Here is a 20,360-nt window from a genome sequence, read left to right as displayed (position 1 = left end):
ATGTTTGTCCTCTATTTCGCTGATTCTCTGTTCTGCCTCATCCATCCTTGCCACTGTGGCATCCATCCATGATTGCAGCTCAGTTATAACATTTTTTATTTCATCCTGACTAGGTTTTATGTCTTTTATCTCTGCAGAAAGGGATTCTAATCTATTTTTGACTCCAGCTAGTATTCTTATTATCGTGATTCTAAATTCTGGTTCAGAAATCTTGCTTGTATCTGTATTGGTTAAATCCCTGGCTTGTGTTTCTTCCTGCTCTTTCTTTTGGGGTGAATTCCTTCATTTCATCATTTTGAAGTGAGAAAAGGAATTAATAAGGTAGAAAAATTAAAATTAAAAAATTAAAATAAAAAAATATTAAAATTAAAAAATTAAAACCACACACACAAAAATCAAATGATGCTAGATCCTAGGTGTGTTTTGTTCTGGATGTTGAGTGTGGTTTGATAGATTAGAGAAAAAAGGTGAGGGAGGAAATCATTTGAGAATTTGAAAATTGAATACACTGTAGTAGACTAAAATGAAATGATGGGAGTAAAATAGAATTTGAAAAAATTTACACAAAAGTAAAGAATATAGTAGACAAAAATTAAAGAAAAATATTTTTAACAGAAACTAAACATAAAAATAAATTTTTTCTCTTTCTGTATTCAAGAAAAAGAAAATAAATGAAAAATAGAAAAAAGAAAATAAAAGGATATTGTTTGAAAATTTGAAAAAGTGAATACACTGTAGTAGACTAAAATAAAATGATGGAAGTAAAATAGAATTTGAAAAAATTTATACAAAGTAAAAAATACGGTAAAAAAATTAAAGAAAAATATTTTTAATAAAAATTGAAAATAAAAATGAATTTTCTCTCTCTCTGTATTCAAGAAAAAGAAAAGAAGTGAAAAAGGGGAAAAGAAAGAAAGAAAGAAAGAAAATTGAATAGATGGACTTGCTAACAGATTGAAATAGGTCTGAAATTACTTAGTTTTCTCCTAGAAGTCAGACTATGATGGGCTTTATAGTCCATAAACTAAGCAGGCGGTGAGACTCTTGAAGTGAGATTCTTGAAGAGCAAAGTTGGCCCATATGGGCAGAGCTTAGTGTAATGGCTCCATTCTCCACTAGATGGTTCTGCTAGCCTACTGGGGTAGAGTGTTGTGGCGCTGGTAGGTGCATATGCGCATGCGTGGGAGAGGTGAAAATGGTGTCACCCAGCTACCCTGTCTCTAGTATCGGAACTCCATTTTCCCTCATCAGCCATCGCACACCCATCCTCTGTCTTCAGCTTTTATTCACTCCCCGCTTTTTCACTGTCCATGACTAAGCCCCAGGCAGTACCTCTCTCCTGAGTTTTGTCTCAGATGTAGCTGTTTTCCCCAGGGCCTTACTTCTGAAGGACTGTGGCTTTGACCCGCTCCACCCCTCTGCAGGAGGGTCTTACCAAGCAATGGCCAAATGAGCAATGGCCGAATGTCGGCTGCACCAAGGAACACTTGCTGGACCCTGCTGCTGTGGTGCCCTGAGACTTCAGCCAGGTGCCAGCCCGCCCCAGAAAAAGTTTGCAAAATAGTGTAGCAGCAGCTTTTCAGGGATTATGGGAAATCACAACACACATCTGGCACCAGGCTTCACCCTTAATGACCTTGTTCCAGCACCAGCAAATGTGGCTGTTTTCTGGGGTCTGCTGGGACCAGGGTGCTTCAACAGTCTCTACCAAATGTCCTTCCAACAGTGGAACCACTTTTTCCCTGTGTGGCCCGAGAACCTCCTGGACCCCACTCTGTTCCTGGAGATTCGCCCTTCCCACCAGAGCACCGCCAGGTATTGAGATGCGGGGTTGCAGACTTTGCACTCCCCTTGTTTACAGTCTTAATGGAATTTAAACCCTCTCCTTTCTCCTTTCACCCTTTTTAGTTTAGTCCCTATAGCTGTTTCCAATTTTCCACTTTCTCTCCAGCTGCTTTTGGGGATGGGTGCTTTTCCCATAATACCCCCCTGCCCCGTCTCAGTCCTCTCTCCACCCGCAAAAGCACCTCCCTTCTTGCAGCTTCTCGCTCCCCAAGTTCACCTCTCCATGCCGCATACCTGCTGAATTCTATGGTTCAGGTCGTGCAGATTGTTGTGTTAATCCTCAAATCAGTTTTCCAGGTGTGCAAGATGGTTTAGTGTTGGTCTAGCTGGATTTCATGGACGTGACACACACAAAATACTTCCATGCTGTTCCGCCATCTTGGCTCCGCCTTGAATATATGACACCTTAAAAAACAGTAAGGCAACTTTTTTATATGTACTGTTATGGAGCTGATATTGTTAAGTGAAAAGAAGCAGAGTACTATAGAATTGTATTTATAAAATAGTATTGTGTTTATGTACAGTATAAATATGTGTATAGTATCATTAAAGAATATACATACCTCTGGCAAAGGGGAACTACACAACCAGAGGGCAAGATGAAAAAGAGATTTGTTTTTCAAAATAAATGCTTTTGGACCTTTTGAATTCTGGATCTGGTGCATGAATTTCCTTTTTAATAAATTCATAAACTTGGAACTTAATGTTTTATTAATTCTTAGGGATCATTCTATTTTGTGAGGTATCAGAAATAGTCCTTGTGTGGTGATTTTTTTTAGTTTTTTTTATTATTTTTTATTTCATTATTTTATTTTAAGTTTTTATTTAAATGCCAGTTAGTTAACATACAGTGTAACATTAGTTTCAGGTGTACAATATAGTGATTCAACACTTCCATACAACACCTGGTGCTCATCACAAGTGCCCTTCTTAATCCCCATCCATTTACCCAATCCACTTCCCATTACCCAATCCACCTCCCCTTTGGTAACCATCAGCTTGTTTTCTATAGTTAAGAGTCTATTTCCTGGTTTGCTGCTCTCTCTTTTTTCACTTTGCTCATTTGTTTTGTTTCTTAAATTCCAAATATGAGTGAAATCATATGGTATTTGTCTTTCTCTGACTTATTTCACTTAGCATAATACACTCTCATTCCATTCATGTGGTTGCAAATGGCAAGATTTCATTCTTTTTTGATGGATGAATAATAAATATTCCAGTGTGTGTGTGTGTGTGTGTGTGTGTGTTCATTCATCAGTAGATGGACATGGGCTGTTTCCATAATTTGGCTCGTGTAGATAATGCCCTATAAACATTGGGGTGCAAGTATCCCTTTGATTAGTATTTTTGTATTCTTTAGGTAAATACCTAGTAGTGCAATTGCTGGGTCATAGGGTAGTACTATCTTTGAGGAAACGCCAGAGTGTCTATACCAGTTTGCATTCCCACTAACAATGCAAGAGGGTTCCCCTTTCTCTACATCCTTGCCAACACCTATTGTTTCTCCTGTTGTTGATTATAGCCACTCTGAAAGATGTAAAATGATATCTCACTGTACTTTTACTTTGTATTTCTCCGACAATCAGTGATGTTGAGCATCTTTTCACGTGTCTGTTGGCCATATATATGTCTTCTCTGGCAAAATTCCTATTCATGCACTCTGACATTTTTCAGTTAAATTATTCATTTTTGGGGTGTTAAGTTTTGTAAGTTATTTATGTATTTTAAATACTAAACCTTTATTGGATATGTCATTTTCAAATATCTTCTCCCATTCCATAGTTTCCTTTTAGTTTTGTTGATTGTTTCCTTTGCTGAGCAGAATATTTTTATTTTGATGAAGTCCCAACAGTTCATTTTTGCTTTTGTTTCTCTTGCCACAGGAGACATATCTAGAAAAAAGTTGCTATGGCCAATGTCAAAGAGGTTACTGCTCATGTTCTTCTCTAGGGTTTTATTGTTTCAGGTAGCACATTTAGATCTTTAATCCATTTTGAGTCTATTTTTATGTATAGTATAAGAAAGTGGTCCAGTTTCATTCTTTTGCATGTTGCTATCCAGTTTTCCCAATACCATTTGTTGAAGAGACTGTCTTTTTTCCATTGGATATTCCTTCCTTTGTCAAAGATTAGTTGACCATATAGTTGCGGGTTCATTTCTGGGTTTTCTATTCTATTCTATTGATCTATGAATCTATTTTTCTGCCAATACCATACTTTTACAATCACTGCAGCTTTGTAATATAACCTGAAGTCTAGAATTATGATGCCTCAAATTTTGCTTTCTCTTTTTCAAGGTTGTTTGGCTATTCAGGTCATTGTGGTTCCATATAAATTTAAAGATTGTTCTAGCTCTGTGAAAAATGCTGTTGGTATTTTGATAGGGATTGCATTAAATGTGTAGATTGCTTTGGGTAGTATAAACATTTTAACAATATTTATTCTTCTAATCTGTGAGCATGGAACATCTTTCCATTTCTTTATGTCATCTTCAATTTCTTTCATCAGTGTTTTATACTTTTCAGAGTACAATTCTTTCACCCCTTTTGTTAGGTTTATTCTAGGGATCTTTTGTTTTGGTGCAATCATAAATGGGATTGATTCTTTATTTTCTCTTTCTGCTGCTTCATTATTGGTATAAAAAATGTAACAGATTTCTGTATGTTGGTTTTGTATCCTGCAAAATTACTAAATTCATTTATCAGCTCTAGCAGTTTTTTGGTGAAGTCTTTTGGGTTTTTTATATGTAGTATCACATCATCTGCAAATGGGGAAAGTTTTACTTCTTCCTTGCCAATTTTTTTAAAGTTTATTTATTTATTTTGAGACAGACAGGAGGCAAGAGGCAGAGAGAGAGGGAGACAGAAAATCCCAAGCAGGCTCTATGCCGTCACAGGGCTTGATCTCACAAATCACAAGATCATGACCTAAGCCAAATCAAGAGTCAGGTGCTTAACCAACTGATCCACCCAGATACCCCCTCTTCTTTGTCAATTTGGATCATTTTTGTCTCTTTGGCTGATTGCAGTGTCTAGGGCTATGTTAAATAACAGTGGTGAGAGTGGACATCCTTGTCTTGTTCCTGACTGTAGAAGAAACGCTCTCAGATTTTTCTCATTGAGGATGATATTAGCTATGGATTTTTCATATATAGCCTTTCTTTTTTTAAATTTTATTTATATTTGAAAGGGGGGTGGAAGGGGCAGTGGGAGAGGGAGAGAGAGGATCCCTGGAAGGCTCAGCACTGTCAGCATGAAACTGGATGTGGGGCTCAAACTCACAAACCATGAGATCATGACCTTAGCTGAAATCAAGAGTTGGATGCTTAGCCAACTGAGCCACCCAGGTGCCCCCATATATGGCCTTTCTTATGCTGAGGCATGTTCCCTCTGAGCCAACTTTGTTGAGAGTTTTTATCAAAAATGGATGTTATACTTTATCAAATGCTTTTTATGCAACTATTGAAAGGATAATACGGTTCTTATCCTTTATTTTATTAATGTGCTGTATCACATTAATTGATTTGCAAATATGGAGTCATGCTTGCAAGCCAGGAATAAATTCTACTTGATTATGGTGAATGATTTTTTTTAAATTTATTGTTGGATTTGGTTTGCAAGTATTTTATTGAGAATTTTGCATCCATGTTCTTCAGGGATATTGGCCATTAGTTCTGTTTTAGTGGAGTTTTGTTTTTGTTTTTGTTTTTGAGAGAGAAAGAGAAAGAGAGAGAGAGAGAGAGAATGAGCAGAGAAGGGGCAGAGGGAGAGCGAAAATCTCAAGCAGTCTCCACACCCAGCACAGATCCCGACATGGGGGCTCAATCTCACGACCATGAGATCATGACCTGAGCCAAAATCAAGAGCTGGACGCTTAACCAACTGAGTCAACCAAGCTCCCCTTAGTGGAGTCTTTCTCTGGTTTTGGTATCAGGGTAATGCTGGGCTCATATAGTGAATTTGGAAGTTTCCTCTCCTTTTCTATTTTTTTGGAACAGTTTGAGAATAGATATTAACTCTTATTTAAATGTTTAGTAGAATTCACCTGTGAGGCCATCTGGTCCCAGACTTTTGTTTGATGGGAGTTTTTTGATTACTGATTCAATTTCATTGCTGGATATTGGTCTGTTAAAGTTCACTGTTTCTTCCTGTTTTAGTTTTGGTAGTTTATTTGTTTCTAAGAATTTATCCATTTCTTCCAGGTTGTTAGATTTGTTGGCATATAGTTTTTCATAATATTCTCTTACAAATGTTTGTATTTCTGTGGTGTTGGTTGTTATTTCTCCTCTTTCATTTGTAATTTTATTAATTTGGGTCCTTCGTTTTTTCTCTTTGGTAAGTCTGACTAGAGGTTTATCAATTTTATTGATTTTTTTTTTTCAGAGAACCAGTTCCTGGTTTTGTTGATCTATTGTTTTTTTAGTTCCTATATTATTTATTTCTGCTCTAATCTTTATTATTTCCTTTCTCCTACTGGCTTTAGGCTTCTCTGTTGTTCTCTTCACAGCTCCTTTAGGTATAAGTTTAGGTTGTTTGAGATTTTTCTTGCCTCTTGAGGTAGACCTCTTTGCTATATTCTTCTCTCTTAGGGTTGCTTTTGTTGCATCCCAATCGTTTTGGACCATTGTGTTTCCATTTTCATATGTTTCTGTGTATTTTTTTATTTTTTGATTTCCTGGTTGACCCATTCATTGTTTAGTAGCATATTACTTAACCTCCATGTATTTGTGGTTTTTCCAAATTTTTTCTTGTGGTTGACTTCTAGTGTCACAGTGTTGTGGTCACAGAAGATGTGTGGTGTAATTTAAATCTCTTTGTATTTGTGGAGGCCAGATTTGTGACCTAATAAGTGATCTATTCTGGGGAATGCCCCAAGTGCACTTGAAAAATACATGTATTCTGCTGTTTCAGGATGGAATGCTCTGAATATATCTGTTAAGTCTCTCTGGTCCAGTGTGTCATTCAAAACCATTGTTTCTTTGTTGATTTTCTGTTCAGATTATCTTTCCGTCAATGTAAGTGTAGTGTTAAAGTCCCTACTATTATTGTATTATTTTCAATTGGTTCATTTATGTTTATTATTAATTGATTTATATATTTGGGTGTTTCAAGTTGGGGGCATAAATATTTACAATTGTTAGATCTTCTTATTGGATTGTCCCCTTTATTATAATATAGTACCCTTCTTTGTCTCTTGTTACATCTTTGTTTTAAAATCTAGTTTTCCCAATATAAGTATTGCTATTCCAGCTTTGTTTTGACATCCATTTATGTGGTAAATATTTCCCCATCCCCTCAGTTTCTTTTATTATTATTATTATTATTATTATTATTGTTATTGTTATTATTATTTGAGAGAGAGAGAGAGAACACAAGCAAGGGAGATAGAGAATCTTAAGCAGGCTCCATGCTCAATAAGGAGCCCAGTGCAGAGCTTGATCCCATGACCCCGGGCTCACAACCTAAGTTGAAATCAAGAGTCAGATGCTCAACCAAGTGAGCCACCCAGGCACCCCTCTCCATCCCCTCACTTTCAATTAGCAGGTGTCTTTAGGTCTAAAATGAGTCTCTTGCAAGCAGCATATAGATGGGTCTTGTTTTTTAATCCATTCTGACACCCTATGTCTTTTGTTTGGAATGTTTAATCCATTTCCATTCAAAGTAATTATTGGTATATATGTATTTAGTGCCATTTTACTACTTGTTTTGTCATTGTTCCTGAAGATTTCTCTCATCCTTATCTTTTTCACTTTTGGACTTTCTTTCCCACTCAAAGATCTCTTTTAATATTTCTTGCAGGGCTGGTTTAGTAGTCATGGATGCCTTTAGTTTTTGTTTGTCTTTATCTCTCCAAGTCTGCAGATTTTTCTTATTCAGCACTTGGAATATATTATGCCACTCCCTTCTGACTTGCCAAATTCCTGTTGAGAAATCTCTACCTAGTCTTATGAGTTTTCCCTTGTAAGTGAAGTACTACTTTTGTCATGCTGCTTTTAAGATTATTTTCTGTATCACTATATTTTGCAAATTTATATACAACATGTCTTGGTGTTGGCCTGCTTTTGTTGCTTTTGATGGGAGTTCTCTGTGCTTCCTGGATCTGGATGTCTGTTTCATTCCTCAGATTAGGGAAGTTTTCTACTATTATTCCTTAAAATAAATTTTCTGCTTCCTTTTCCCTCTTGTTTTCTTCTGGGATTCCTGTAATACAAATATTATTATGTTTGATGGAGTCACTGAGGTCCCTAGGTCTACTCTCATGTTGCATAATTCTTTTTCTCTTTTTTTCAGTTTCATTACTTTCCATTACTTTATCCTCTATGTCACTAATTAGTTTCTTTACTTATGCCAGCCTGTTGTTCATTGCATCAAGCCTGTTTCTAATCTCATTTATTGCATTCTTCATCTCTGATTGATTCTTTTTTAACTCTTTTATCTCTGCAGTGAGGATCTCCCCTGCTGTTTTCCACTCTTTTCTCAAGCCATCACATCCTTATGATTATTGCTTTAAATCAGGCATGCTACTTATATCTGTTTTACTTAGATCTCTGGCTGTGGCCTTATCTTGTTTTTTCATTTGGGATAAATTCATCCACTTTGGTATTTTGTTTAAGTCTCTCCTTTCTTCTCTGTGTTAGAAAATCTGATTATGTCTTCCACTCCTGAAAGTAATAGCCTTAAAGTAGTTCCCAGGGCCCAGCCCTTCAGGAGGTTTCCAGTGTGTGCTGCATGCACTCTGCTGTTGTGTTTTGGCTGCTCTATCAATCAGGTCACTTGTCTGCAGAGGCTCTTCTTGCCTACTGTGGTCAGTATTTGGTCCCTGGCCTGAATATGGTGAGTTTTAACTAGGTGCATTCTGGTCTGCTTATGAAATGAGACCTGATACCAACTCCACCAGAACTGAGCTCCTGTAAAACTTTCTGGTCAGGAAACATGGTGTATAAGGGATTTGTGCTGGTCTTCTGGGGGAGGGGCCTGCTGTGCTGGGACAGAGGCAATTGTGACTGGAAAGAGCAGTCCCACCAGAGCATAGTGGGAAGGGCTTGGTGTACGCAAGTTAGGCATCCAGTGTCAGCACTGCACTGCTTCCCACAGGTGGCTCTGTGTTTATGGTGAGGGGCAGGGGAGGAAAATGGTGCCAATCAGCTCCTTTCTTCCCAGAGAGGCATCTCCATGAACACTACCTCCCAGGAATGTACTCTGAAAAGAGTGAATAATCTCCCCCACTGTGTGCCACAGGAGTTCTTTAGATGGCTGTTTCCATGATATCTGCCCCCTGCATTGTTTCCCTGATTTCTCTCCAGGAGCAACCCAGTGCCCTCCTGGGTATATCTCAACCAAGCCTGCTGACGTTTAAAACTCTAGGCTTTAAGCCCCACTGGTTGCAAGAACTCATGAAATTCAATCCCTCTCAATTTCCAAGACAATGGCTTTGGGAAAACGTTTTCTTTGTGCATTCCCCTTTGTGCTCTTCTCTCTCACTTGCTTTCTCCATGACCATGGCTCCCTCCCCTCTGCAGCACCTGTGATCCATTTTTTCCTTAAACCATGTCTCTGTACTTGCTACCTTCTTTGATGAGGCCTCTTCTCTTCCTTTATTTGTGGAGTTTGTTCTGTCCTGGAGCATAACTTCTTTACTGAGTGGACTTCATAGTAATGTAGCTGCAAGGGAAGTAGTTACCCAAGCATTAGGGGAAGGGTGTGGCATTACATCTATGTGACCAGATGAAAGTCAATCTTACTAATGCCCATTGTGGAGAGCTAGTCTCTATTAAGGAAGTGTGGGCAAAACTGACTAGGGACTAAAGATTAAGAAAGCCCCTGTGGACACATACATTGAGATCTTGACCTCATCTCTTGACATTGTTATTAAAAATTTTCCTATTGATCAATATAACCCCATTAATAAGAATGATATACTACAGTCTCAAGGGGGACTTTACCATGAGGAAAATGGCATCTGGACTGGTGAGCTGGCTCAGAGCCAGTACCAAAAGTTCATAGTGGAAGGGCCAATAGCATTAGAGCACATGGCTGTGGCTCAACTCTCTTGCTGAAGTAGCTCCCTGATAGGTGCCCATGTTTTGGTGGTGCCCATTATAATTAATGTGAGTGAATCAAAGAGTTGAACTTTGTAGCCCAAATCTAGAGCACTCATGAAGCATCACACTAAGGGAGTGAGATTATCTTCCCTATCTGTAGCTTCTTGGCATCCTACCCCTCATAGTTAAAAAATACTAGTATTGGTCACAATACTAATGTGACCACAGATAGATTTACCAATATGGGGAGAGACCTCTATAACATCTTTCTATACTGCAAACCTACTAGTATACCTGCAATGGTGTCATTGAAACAGTATATTGAATGGCAGAGGAAATTGCAAAACCTTCCATTTTTAGAAGCAGCATGTGGCAGTGACAGAAGCAAAGTCCACAGAGGACAAAGACCTCTTTTTTCCATCAAATTTTGAAATATAACTACCCCTTTGAACTAAGTAAGCTTCCGAAGTTTAAGTAATTTACAATTTGATCGAAGAGCTAAAACCCTCATATATAAGGCACTGGATTTTCTAATTATTTGGACACATGAATTAATTTGAAAGATAAAATAAATATGATTCCCTTCTACCCCATGGGGGTGAAGCAGGCCATATCAGTAACAAGAAAAAAGAACGGTGTCCATGGCCAGCCTCAGGGATACCCAAAAACAATTTAGTTGGGCCTTAAGAAAAGCAGGACTAAAGTAGAGCTGACCTCTTAGACCCTGGAGCTATAATGTAGTTCAGAGTATAAGGCTGCTGGGAAGCCAAGCAGTAGGAATCTAGATCTCACCCTAGTGCCCCATAGCTAATGTGACAGCTACCCCCTGAGTACTTATTTCTTCTGCTGCTACCACCCACCTCTCACCCTCTTTGCTTACTTCTCATGGCTTCTGTCAATGAGCTCTATGGAGCTTCATGTGGCTCCACTGTTGTCATAGCCATTTAGCATTGCCTCCCTCTACTAACTGTCTCTGAACTGCATAACTGACATGACCCACAGCCAGAACTAACTGGCACAAGTATACTTCGCATGGGCCACTTTCCACAAGGAAGCACCTTCTAGTCACCTGCTAGCCCACCGATTAACTGCCCTTGGGCTAGATGTTCATTGGTTCACTCACATTATAATCAAGACATGAGCACCAAGTTCTATCTTGGCTTTCTAAATCCATGTGGAAAACCACATGTGGGAGTAAAGGGAAGAGTAGAAAAAAAGCTGGTATAAGGACAGGCTGCCTATGACTCTCCATTAGCAGAGTCAGGGCACAGGATAGTTTTCTTTTGAGGGGTCGTGAACATTTGCAAAATACCCTACCAAGCCTTCATGCTAGAGAACTCTGAGAACTTGAATACTCTATGAGAATAGGGTCATAGGAACTTGGTAGAAATTCTGTTTAAACATGGATTTTAACAAAGACTAAATATAGGCTCCCAGTAGAATGTTAAACTAAACTCACTATAACTCTCCACTACTAAATAGAGTTCACTTTGAATTTCACGAATTAATGAATCAGTTCAAAACTTTGCCAAAATAAAAAGACTTCCTAAATTAATAGAAATAAGGGTTCTATGCATCCTCTTCTTGTTTCTGAAACCAGTTAGTGTGCCCAATCCCTTACTCCGTGTATTACAGTATGTTATGATTAAACCAAAGTTTAACTTATGCTCACAAACAGCCATATTGTACTCACAGCCCCTAATGAGATGATGAATTAAATATATTAAATTTAAAACTAAATTTAAATTAAAATTAATTTAATTTAATTTAATTTAAATTTTAAAATTAAAATTAAATGTTGAGAACAAAACAAAAAAAATCATTAGTATGTTAATGTGGTGATCTTTCAGACAGGAATTGATTGCTGGACCAGCCTCCATTACAAAACAAGGATTATACTTTGATATAATGGCTTCCTCTCTCCATGCTCCCAAGGGCACAGTAATAAACTCTGTAGGGTTACTGGGCAAAGACAATAGGAAAGAATCAAGAAAGCTCACACAGTAGGAAGAATTCCAAGACATTTTTCTTAACTTGGATTTAAAATTTCAAGGGTTTTACCTGCTTAAGAAAGGTGAAGATTGCAGCCAAAGTACTTGGTGACAGCTTGACTATATGTTTACAAACAAGTGGTGGGTTTATTTTGTGACTTTATTTGTCCTCAGAGAAGAATATTAAGACTCCAACCATGTATAGATACCTTAATTCAGTTCTGGAACTAAAATCTGAATTAATTTTTTCAGACAAATTACAGACAGTAATGGAAATTTATAACTTTTTGGTTTTGCCTGATCTTGTTGTATGTTGAAGAATATTTTTAGAATTTTAAGCATATGTATTCTATCCCATGTTATGTTTCTTACTCCTTATTGATTTACTTTTCTCAGTAAAACATTTTACAAAGAAACAAACTTGGAGGTTTTTCTGCAAATTGAACATTGTGTTTCTCTTGCTACCTGTCCCTGTAGTTTTGAGCTATAATGATTTTTTTTCTTTTTTTAAATGTTTATTCATCTATTTAGAGAGAGAGAGAGAGAGAGAGAGAGAGCATGAGCAGGGGAGGGGCAGAGAGAGAGAATCTCAAGCAGGTTCTGTGCTGTCAGCATAGAGCCCAACATGGGGCTCAATCCTACAAACCATGAGATCATGACCTGAGCCAAAATCAAGAGTCGGGCACTTAACTGACTGAGCTACCCAGGCACTCCTATAATGATTTGTCTTTAGACTATCCTATTATTAATTGTTGAGAAAATATATGAGATGATAAATATATCTTCTAATGCCCATCAACGCCTACTGACACAAAAATTTAAAGGATTAGAAGGTATTTCATTTCTTTTCTATAAGTCAATATTAAACAGCATCCTTTTCACCCTCACATGAGATAGGTACCTTGTGACTTTATCACACTAGCTTTCTACCGTGAAAAACTTTTACCTCTATTAGTTAAGAACTGTCATATCTATTCAGGGGTTATATGTACTATGAAAATGTCATTCATATTCTAAGGTAGGAAGCTGTACCTCAAGCAATGACCCATCTTATTTGTATTTAACAAGTGTATAAACCACAAAGTGCAGTTCTGGCATTACATTAATGAATGACAGTAATAAAGTTGGGAAATCAATGATAAATCAACTAAAATGTTTAAACTCAGAATAATTGAGAAAAACTGGAATATTGAAAAATAAAAGGACAATTTAAGCAAAAGCAAAATAAAAAATATTCTAAAATAAAATGCTAACTTTATAATGTAGATAGCTAACAGTTGATCCAAGAGAAAGTAGCTAATTTATCAAATACAACACCAAGGAGTTCCAAACAGGAGACCAGAAAGAATAATATTTCTAAAAAAAAAAATTAGAAGTGCTTAAATATACACAAAGGAAAAAATATTTTGATTTTTATTTCAAGCAAAATGCAGCAGTTTAAAAATTATTCATACATGAGATTTATGAGATATATGTATGAGACATATAGAGAGAAATGTATTTAAATTAAAGTCACAGTGATAGTTACCTTTTATAACAGATTCATCATTAGCCACCAGTCAGTATTTCTCTTCCCTGTGCTAAGGTTCTCTTCTATGGCTTTTTCCCTTATGTATTTGTAGTGAGTGTTAACTATACATGATGAAGTTAAACTGTTATTAAATGTCACACACCTGTACCTTTATGACTCATCAGTTCCCTAGAATGTATTATCAACATTCCAAAAAGGAAACATATTATATAAAATCATCTTGCCCCTATATATTTTTACAGGGGTGAAAAATGTTATAAGGATAGGAATTATTAATAAGTTGTCTAAGAAGAACACTGTCAGACTCTAGAAAACTAAGCTCAGTTAATCCCCTTATTTTAAAGAGGGTAAGTAGGCTTATCAAGGTAAAAATTACATTAAAAATGTAATTTCTTTAATATATCAGTTTCCCAAGAATAAATATAATACCTCCATTCCTTTTTTCTTTCCTACTCTTTTCCCCTCTACCTAATGATACTTATAATTCAGTAGTTTTATTACTTCTCAGGCAGTGGTGGATATAATATAACAAAGATGAATATATTTTAATAATCTCTAACTTGAAAAAGGAGATACAGAACTCTGTGGCCTTGGCTTAGAGGCAACGCAAGCAGTTGGAAATGCATAATCTTTGATTTCTGCAATACTGATGTTTTTAAAGAACTTATTAAGTTTTTGAAAGCCACATTGAGGAGGGCATGGTAGAAAAGTACTCGTGTTTTTTTTTCTTAATTTAAATGGTAGTTACTTTTGGAGGCAATTTAGGAAGCTTTGTAATATCTACATTTTGTTAAATTGTGGTATAATCACATATACATACCAAAACTCACACATACATTAAATATGAATTTGCCAATAGTTTTGTTATTTCAAAACTTTCAGCAGTTGAGACTGAAGACTTAAGAGTGGAACCAAATTCAGATAACCAAAGGTATGACTTGGACAAAAGTTAGAGGTCAGGTAACAGAGAAGTCTGGAAACTAATAACCAAGCTGGAACTAGAGATCAAAATTAGACAGTCAGGGTGCCTGTGTGGCTCGTTGGTTGGGCCTAGGACTTCGGCTCAAGTCAAGATCTCACAGCTCGTGGTTTCAAGCCCTACGTGAGGCTTTGGGCTGACAGCTCAGAGCCTGGAATCTGCTTCAGATTCTGTGTCTCCCTCTCTCTCTGCCTCTCCCTCATTCATGCTTTCTCTCTCTCTCTCTCTCTCTCTCACACACACACACAGAAATAAACACAAAACAAACAAACAAACAAACAAACAAACAAACAAAAAAAAACACTAGACACACAGGAATTAGCAAGAGAATGCAATTGCCAAAGATTAAGACAGGTAATTACATGGAGCCCCAGGACCTATGAGAATATGAAAAATCACAATGAAGAAGAGAGAGACAAAACCAGATCAATGAGTAAATTTCTGCTACTTCCTTCTAGAATAAAAGCCAGTTCCACAATGAGATAGTCCAGGGCCTAAATACAGAAGGTAATTCATATTTGAAAAATAATAAGTGGGTTAATCTGATTAGATGAAGAGTATACATAACATTCAAAGCTAGGATGAATATACTAGCTCAGCACTTAGGAATGGGGATCTTCTGCAAAGCCTGTAAGAGATTGTACCCTGAGAGCTTTTGTGAGAGAACATTTTATTTTTTTTTTTTTTTAAATTTTTTTTTTTTTTCAACGTTTATTTATTTTTGGGACAGAGAGAGACAGAGCATGAACGGGGGAGGGGCAGAGAGAGAGGGAGACACAGAATCGGAAACAGGCTCCAGGCTCTGAGCCATCAGCCCAGAGCCCGACGCGGGGCTCGAACTCACGGACCGTGAGATCGTGACCTGGCTGAAGTCGGACGCTTAACCGACTGCGCCACCCAGGCGCCCCAAGAACATTTTAAATTTAAGGTAGAGAATGGATGCACATTGCCATTAGACTGCTAGAAATGTTTGTATTTTTCATAAGCTTCTAATGGATTTTTGTCTTTGTAGAAATATTTGCTTAAAGACACTCTAAGTGACCATTTCTACACATTACTTACTTCTGGGGAGGTCTAACAGACCACTACACAGAGTGAGCTGCAAATTGACTTCTATGAATTTTCATGCACATTCAGAGGGTTTTCAGGCAAAACAAGTCTTTCCCACAGGCAAGTAAGCACCTTTGGGAATGCCAATGACAGTTCTGCATGGTTTTGGGCTTGAAATTCACATCAATTCATTTTTTGTTTAGTTCAAAAAATAAGAACTATTCTCCCCAAAGCATGAAAAGACTTAACACAAAATTGAGGTAAAGTATTAGAACATTTAGGTCATAATAATGCTGACTAACTGAAAACTGAAACTGACACATATTGTTTTATATTCTCATAAAAAGATAAAGGAAAAAGTTATGAGGTTTGTAAGAACAGTAGAAAAATGTAAAAAATCAATTATTGATGAATTATCTACCCCCAGTTATGGCTTCCATTGGTTATAAAATAATCATTGATAAGACCTTTGATACAGCTATTCAGTTTATAAAAATGAATTGGAAAAAGTCATAATATACCAGTCAACTACTAAATACTAGCAGATTTTCCCACTATGCTTACCTTTACCTCTCTTTCTACACCCATTCAGGAAGCAACAACTTCTAGTGCTAAATACTTGGTACATAATAGGTAGTGGTGATTGTTTTGAAGTGGTAAATTAAGGTCAGTTAGTTCAGAGTAAAGGACACAGTCTAGATATTGTACTGGTCATGTATGATCCATAATAAATTATCCTAAGTTCAAAATATTTTTTGAAAATTCCAAAAATAAATTTATTTCCTCACACTTCAAGAATCCAAAACTGACAGAAGAAATTTCTCACTCTACCTAATAAAGCCGTCCTAAATGAATATCTGCTATACACCAGAAAGGTACTAAACGTGTGCTCATGAAGATGGTTGTCAGGTTAAGAACTGATAGGGGAATTCTAGCAATAAAGGTGCGGATAACATATAAACTCAAAGGGAATAAAACTAACACATTACTTGACAAATAGCAGGCCCAGAGAAATAATTCCTCACTCAAGTTTGAGAAATCAGAAAGAAATGGGGAAAAAGGAACATTTGGAATAAAAAATCCTCTGTGACATATAAGAAAGAACTTAGCTATTTCCCTAAAAATACATAGAGGTGTCTACCTCTAACATTTATTCAAGAAATAAAAGCTTATATTGTGTCTGTTTTTTAATGATCTCAATTACATGTAAGAAACCGTGGACCAAATGAAATAAAAGATAAGACACATGATGAAAAATGAATTAACAGAGAAAAACAAAAATCAAGGAGACCTTCAAAAAAGCAAAATTAGTAATTGTGATTAGTAATTGATAAAAAAATTTATTAGAAAGAAAAAATAAAAGCACAGATTTTGACAGATCAAAAAGACTTACTAAATCTTAGGCAAGATTAACATAAAACAGGATAAATTAAATGTAAACTAAACAAAAATAAATTCCAAAGTAAGATTTTATAAAACTTCAAGTAGAAATAGATTATTTTTAAGGAATAAAAAAAAGTTAGGCCTCTCTCACTGCCTCCAGAACACCAGAATTTTATTCAGAAATTGGGGAGAGAAAGATGCGGCAATTATTTTACACCCAGAAAAGATAACACAATGAAATGGCTAAGGCATATGCTACTCATATATATATCTAATTGAAAAATTAAAAATTTTTCTTTGGAGTATTAAAAATAAAAAAATGAGAAACTAGAAGTATAGAGGACTATATCAACAATTTAAAATATAAAAACTTGAAAATAAGGTGTACTAGTTATGGAGCAGGTTAATAAGCTGGAACAAAAGACTTGCAAAATGCAGTAACCCACACAAGATTGCAGTCTACTTCTCTCTCATAAGAGTCAAGACAGGAAAGGCAGTCCCTGGTAGGTAGGTAGACAGTCCATAACGTTATAAGACTCAGATCCTTCTATCATCTTGCTTGGCCATCTCTTAGAATATTATCCATATATATATACATAGGGTTAAAACTGGCAAGGACAATCATTTCCACATTCTAGGCCATGGAAAATGGGAAATAGATCGTGTGGAAACAAGTAATTTCCTTACACAATAATGATTTGGAAATTGCACACATCACTTTGCTTATATCCTATTGAACAAAACTTAGTCACAGGCCTCAACTACCTACAGGAGATTAGGAACTAAAGACTCTAGTTGAATAGACATGTGACCATGTAAAGCTCTGATTGCATCTGTGTGTATAAGGGAAGGTTTATTTAAAAAAAAAAAAAGATGAGAATCATATATATTGGAATTCAATTTGTTAACAACAGCCCTTGCCACTTATAAAAGCAAAAATTAAAAGTCTTGAAAAAGAAACAAAGCTTAAATCTATAACAAAATAACAAAAATAATAATTAACATTTATAACCCTATATTATATTAGGAAGTCAAAAAGAAGTGATGGAAAGGAAAATACACCAAATTTTTTATTTTCTATAGAACTCAAAAATTCATATTCTTGTCTATTTGATTAGATAAAACTTATTTTCAAGCAATTTTTAAAAAGTAACTTATTTTTGAAGTTAAAGAAGATATTTTCTTTTCAATCACTAGAAAAAGAAAAATCACAGAAAAAAAACTAATACAGAGATATTCAAAATGAAAAAATAAAGATAACAGAAATAAGATCATCCTAAAAAGTTTGTACAAAAAATAACTGAACTCACCTATTAAGACAAAACCTAAAAATATTCAACTTCAGTGTTCATACCAAACATTAAGACACCAAAATACTAATAGGCAAAATCAGACCAAAGGAAAGCAAGTAGTAATATTAATTTCAATCATAATAAAATTGAATATAATAAAGCATTAAAAAGGCAGTCATTTGTATCAACAAGCAATTTAATTCACAATCACAATGAAACAGAAGTGAACTTCCATGCTGAAGGTAGAAGACAATACAAATGGAAAAATTATTTTTGTTATAAGAATTTAAAGCAACTCTCTTTTACAGAAAAAAAAAAAAAAAGACTGACCAAGATCCCATAAGGGTTTAAATAGCAAAATTAAGTTTATATTAAATAAAATGAACTTTATTCTATACAGAACACTTATAAAAATTATTATGTTGTATTTCATAAGGGTAATCCCAATAAATGCTAAGAAACACATATTACAAAGCTCATATTCTATATTTGCAAGTTAACACTGGTAATTAACAACAAAAACACTTAAAAAATTATCAAATCACTTGGAAATATAAAAAAGCCTTGCTCTTTTAACTCTAGGATGAACAGAAAAATCTGAACTACAGTCATAAGGTATTTTTAATTAAATGCTCTGCCTATTAAATAAAAGTAGAAATAAATGCACTCATAATTCAACTTAAGATTGTTAGGAAATAAATTCTTTTTTTTTTTTTTTTTAGGAAATAAATTCTTAAGAAAACAGGATGAGTAAAATTGTTCGCTGTAGTCAATTATTTACTTAACAAGTATTTGGCAAATGCATAGTGCTTTCCAGACAGTGTAAGTAAATATGTAAATATGTAAGTACATAAACAACTAATTATATAACAATGTTATATTGTCATTAATGCTGTAAAGAAATATATAGTAAGGAAAAAAAATGAAGGATATTGGGGCACCTGGGTGGCTCAGTCAGTTAAGCATCCAACTTCAGCTCAGGTCATGATTTTGTGGTTTGTGAGTTCGAGCCCTGCATCAGACTGTGCTGACAGCTCAGAGCCTGGAGCCTGCTTCGGATTCTGTGTCTCCCTCTCTCTCTGCCCCTCTCCTACTCGTGTTCTGTCTCTCTCCCTCTCAAAAATAAATAAACATTAAAAAAAAATTTAAAATAAATAAATAAATAAATAAATAAATAAATAAATAAAGGATATTAAGAGGTACAAACTTCCAGTTATAAAATGTCATGAGGATAAAAAATATAGTGTAGGGAATATAGTCAATAATATTATAACTTTGTATGGTGAAAGATAACTATACGTATCATGATGAGCATTTTGTAATGTAATGCTGAATCACTATGCTGTATAATTGAAATTCATATTATATGTCAACTATACTTCAATCAAAAATTTTAATATAAGGCAAAATGGGGTAGCAGAAAGTTACCTTTGTTTTTTTTTAGATAAAGGGGTCACAGAAGGTTTCTTTGAAGAGGTGACATTTGAACAAAGACTTAAAAGAAATAAGCAAGGCAAGCAAATGTCTAGTGAGAGAGTTGATGAAAAGGTGTGGACATTTGTAAATCAGAAAACTGAGAGGTGATTCTTAGGAAAAGTAGTAAATACAACTCTGAAAAATACTGCCAAAAAATAAAAAAGAAATCAGGCACATACAAAGACAGCTACAAGAGATTGTAACAGCAGATATAAGAGAGACTTTTATAAAATAAATGTATATATGAAATAACACACAGAATTTACATTTGCTCTGGTTATATGGTGAGGTGTTCATAATCTCCAGAATGATAAATACTGAAATATTTGTTCAGCTTTACCCTAAATCACACCTCAGTAAAAAGTCATGAGATTCCCAGCACATCCTTATCTAGCAATTTAGCTGTTTTTTCCACCTGTGCTAAAGTCTTCTCTCACTTAATAGTTATTTTCTCAAAGATGGACACATTTCATCACTTACAGAGTTATTGTTGACAAGTAGAGCACAACAAAGCCCTACTGAGATAAAAGTGCTGCACTCGGACCCAGGCTGGCTCAGTCTACATTCTTATCTCAGCAAAATTCATAATTCTAATATCATGGCTCGTAGGGGCCAATTGTGAAGAGCTAAAAGCAAAATGGAGTAAATCTAATAAATGATTATATAACATGACTATGAATAAAAAAAACCCAGATGATATACAATTTTATAAGACAATGAATATTTCCAGGGGCACCTGGGAGGTTCAGTCGGTTAAGGCTCAGGTCATGATC

General features: G+C 35.6%; 1 long non-coding RNA gene across 2 annotated transcripts in view; it reads right to left on the bottom strand.

The window, feature by feature from the left end:
* Positions 1-2,238, bottom strand: part of LOC147581733 (uncharacterized) — a 100,815-nt gene extending 98,577 nt beyond the window's left edge. For both annotated transcript variants that reach the window (XR_015250198.1, XR_015250199.1), the window contains exon 1: positions 2,080-2,238. This is a non-coding gene — a long non-coding RNA (uncharacterized LOC147581733). The remainder of the gene's footprint in view (positions 1-2,079) is intronic.
* Positions 2,239-20,360: the final 18,122 nt, after the last annotated feature.

Source organism: Puma concolor, chromosome B1 (assembly GCF_028749965.1).
Source record: "Puma concolor isolate L17-30 chromosome B1, mPumCon1.1.hap2, whole genome shotgun sequence".
NCBI classification, from domain to species: Eukaryota; Metazoa; Chordata; class Mammalia; order Carnivora; family Felidae; genus Puma; species Puma concolor.
Note: the sequence above shows the minus strand (reverse complement) of the source record. Positions and strands in the feature narration are given on the sequence as shown.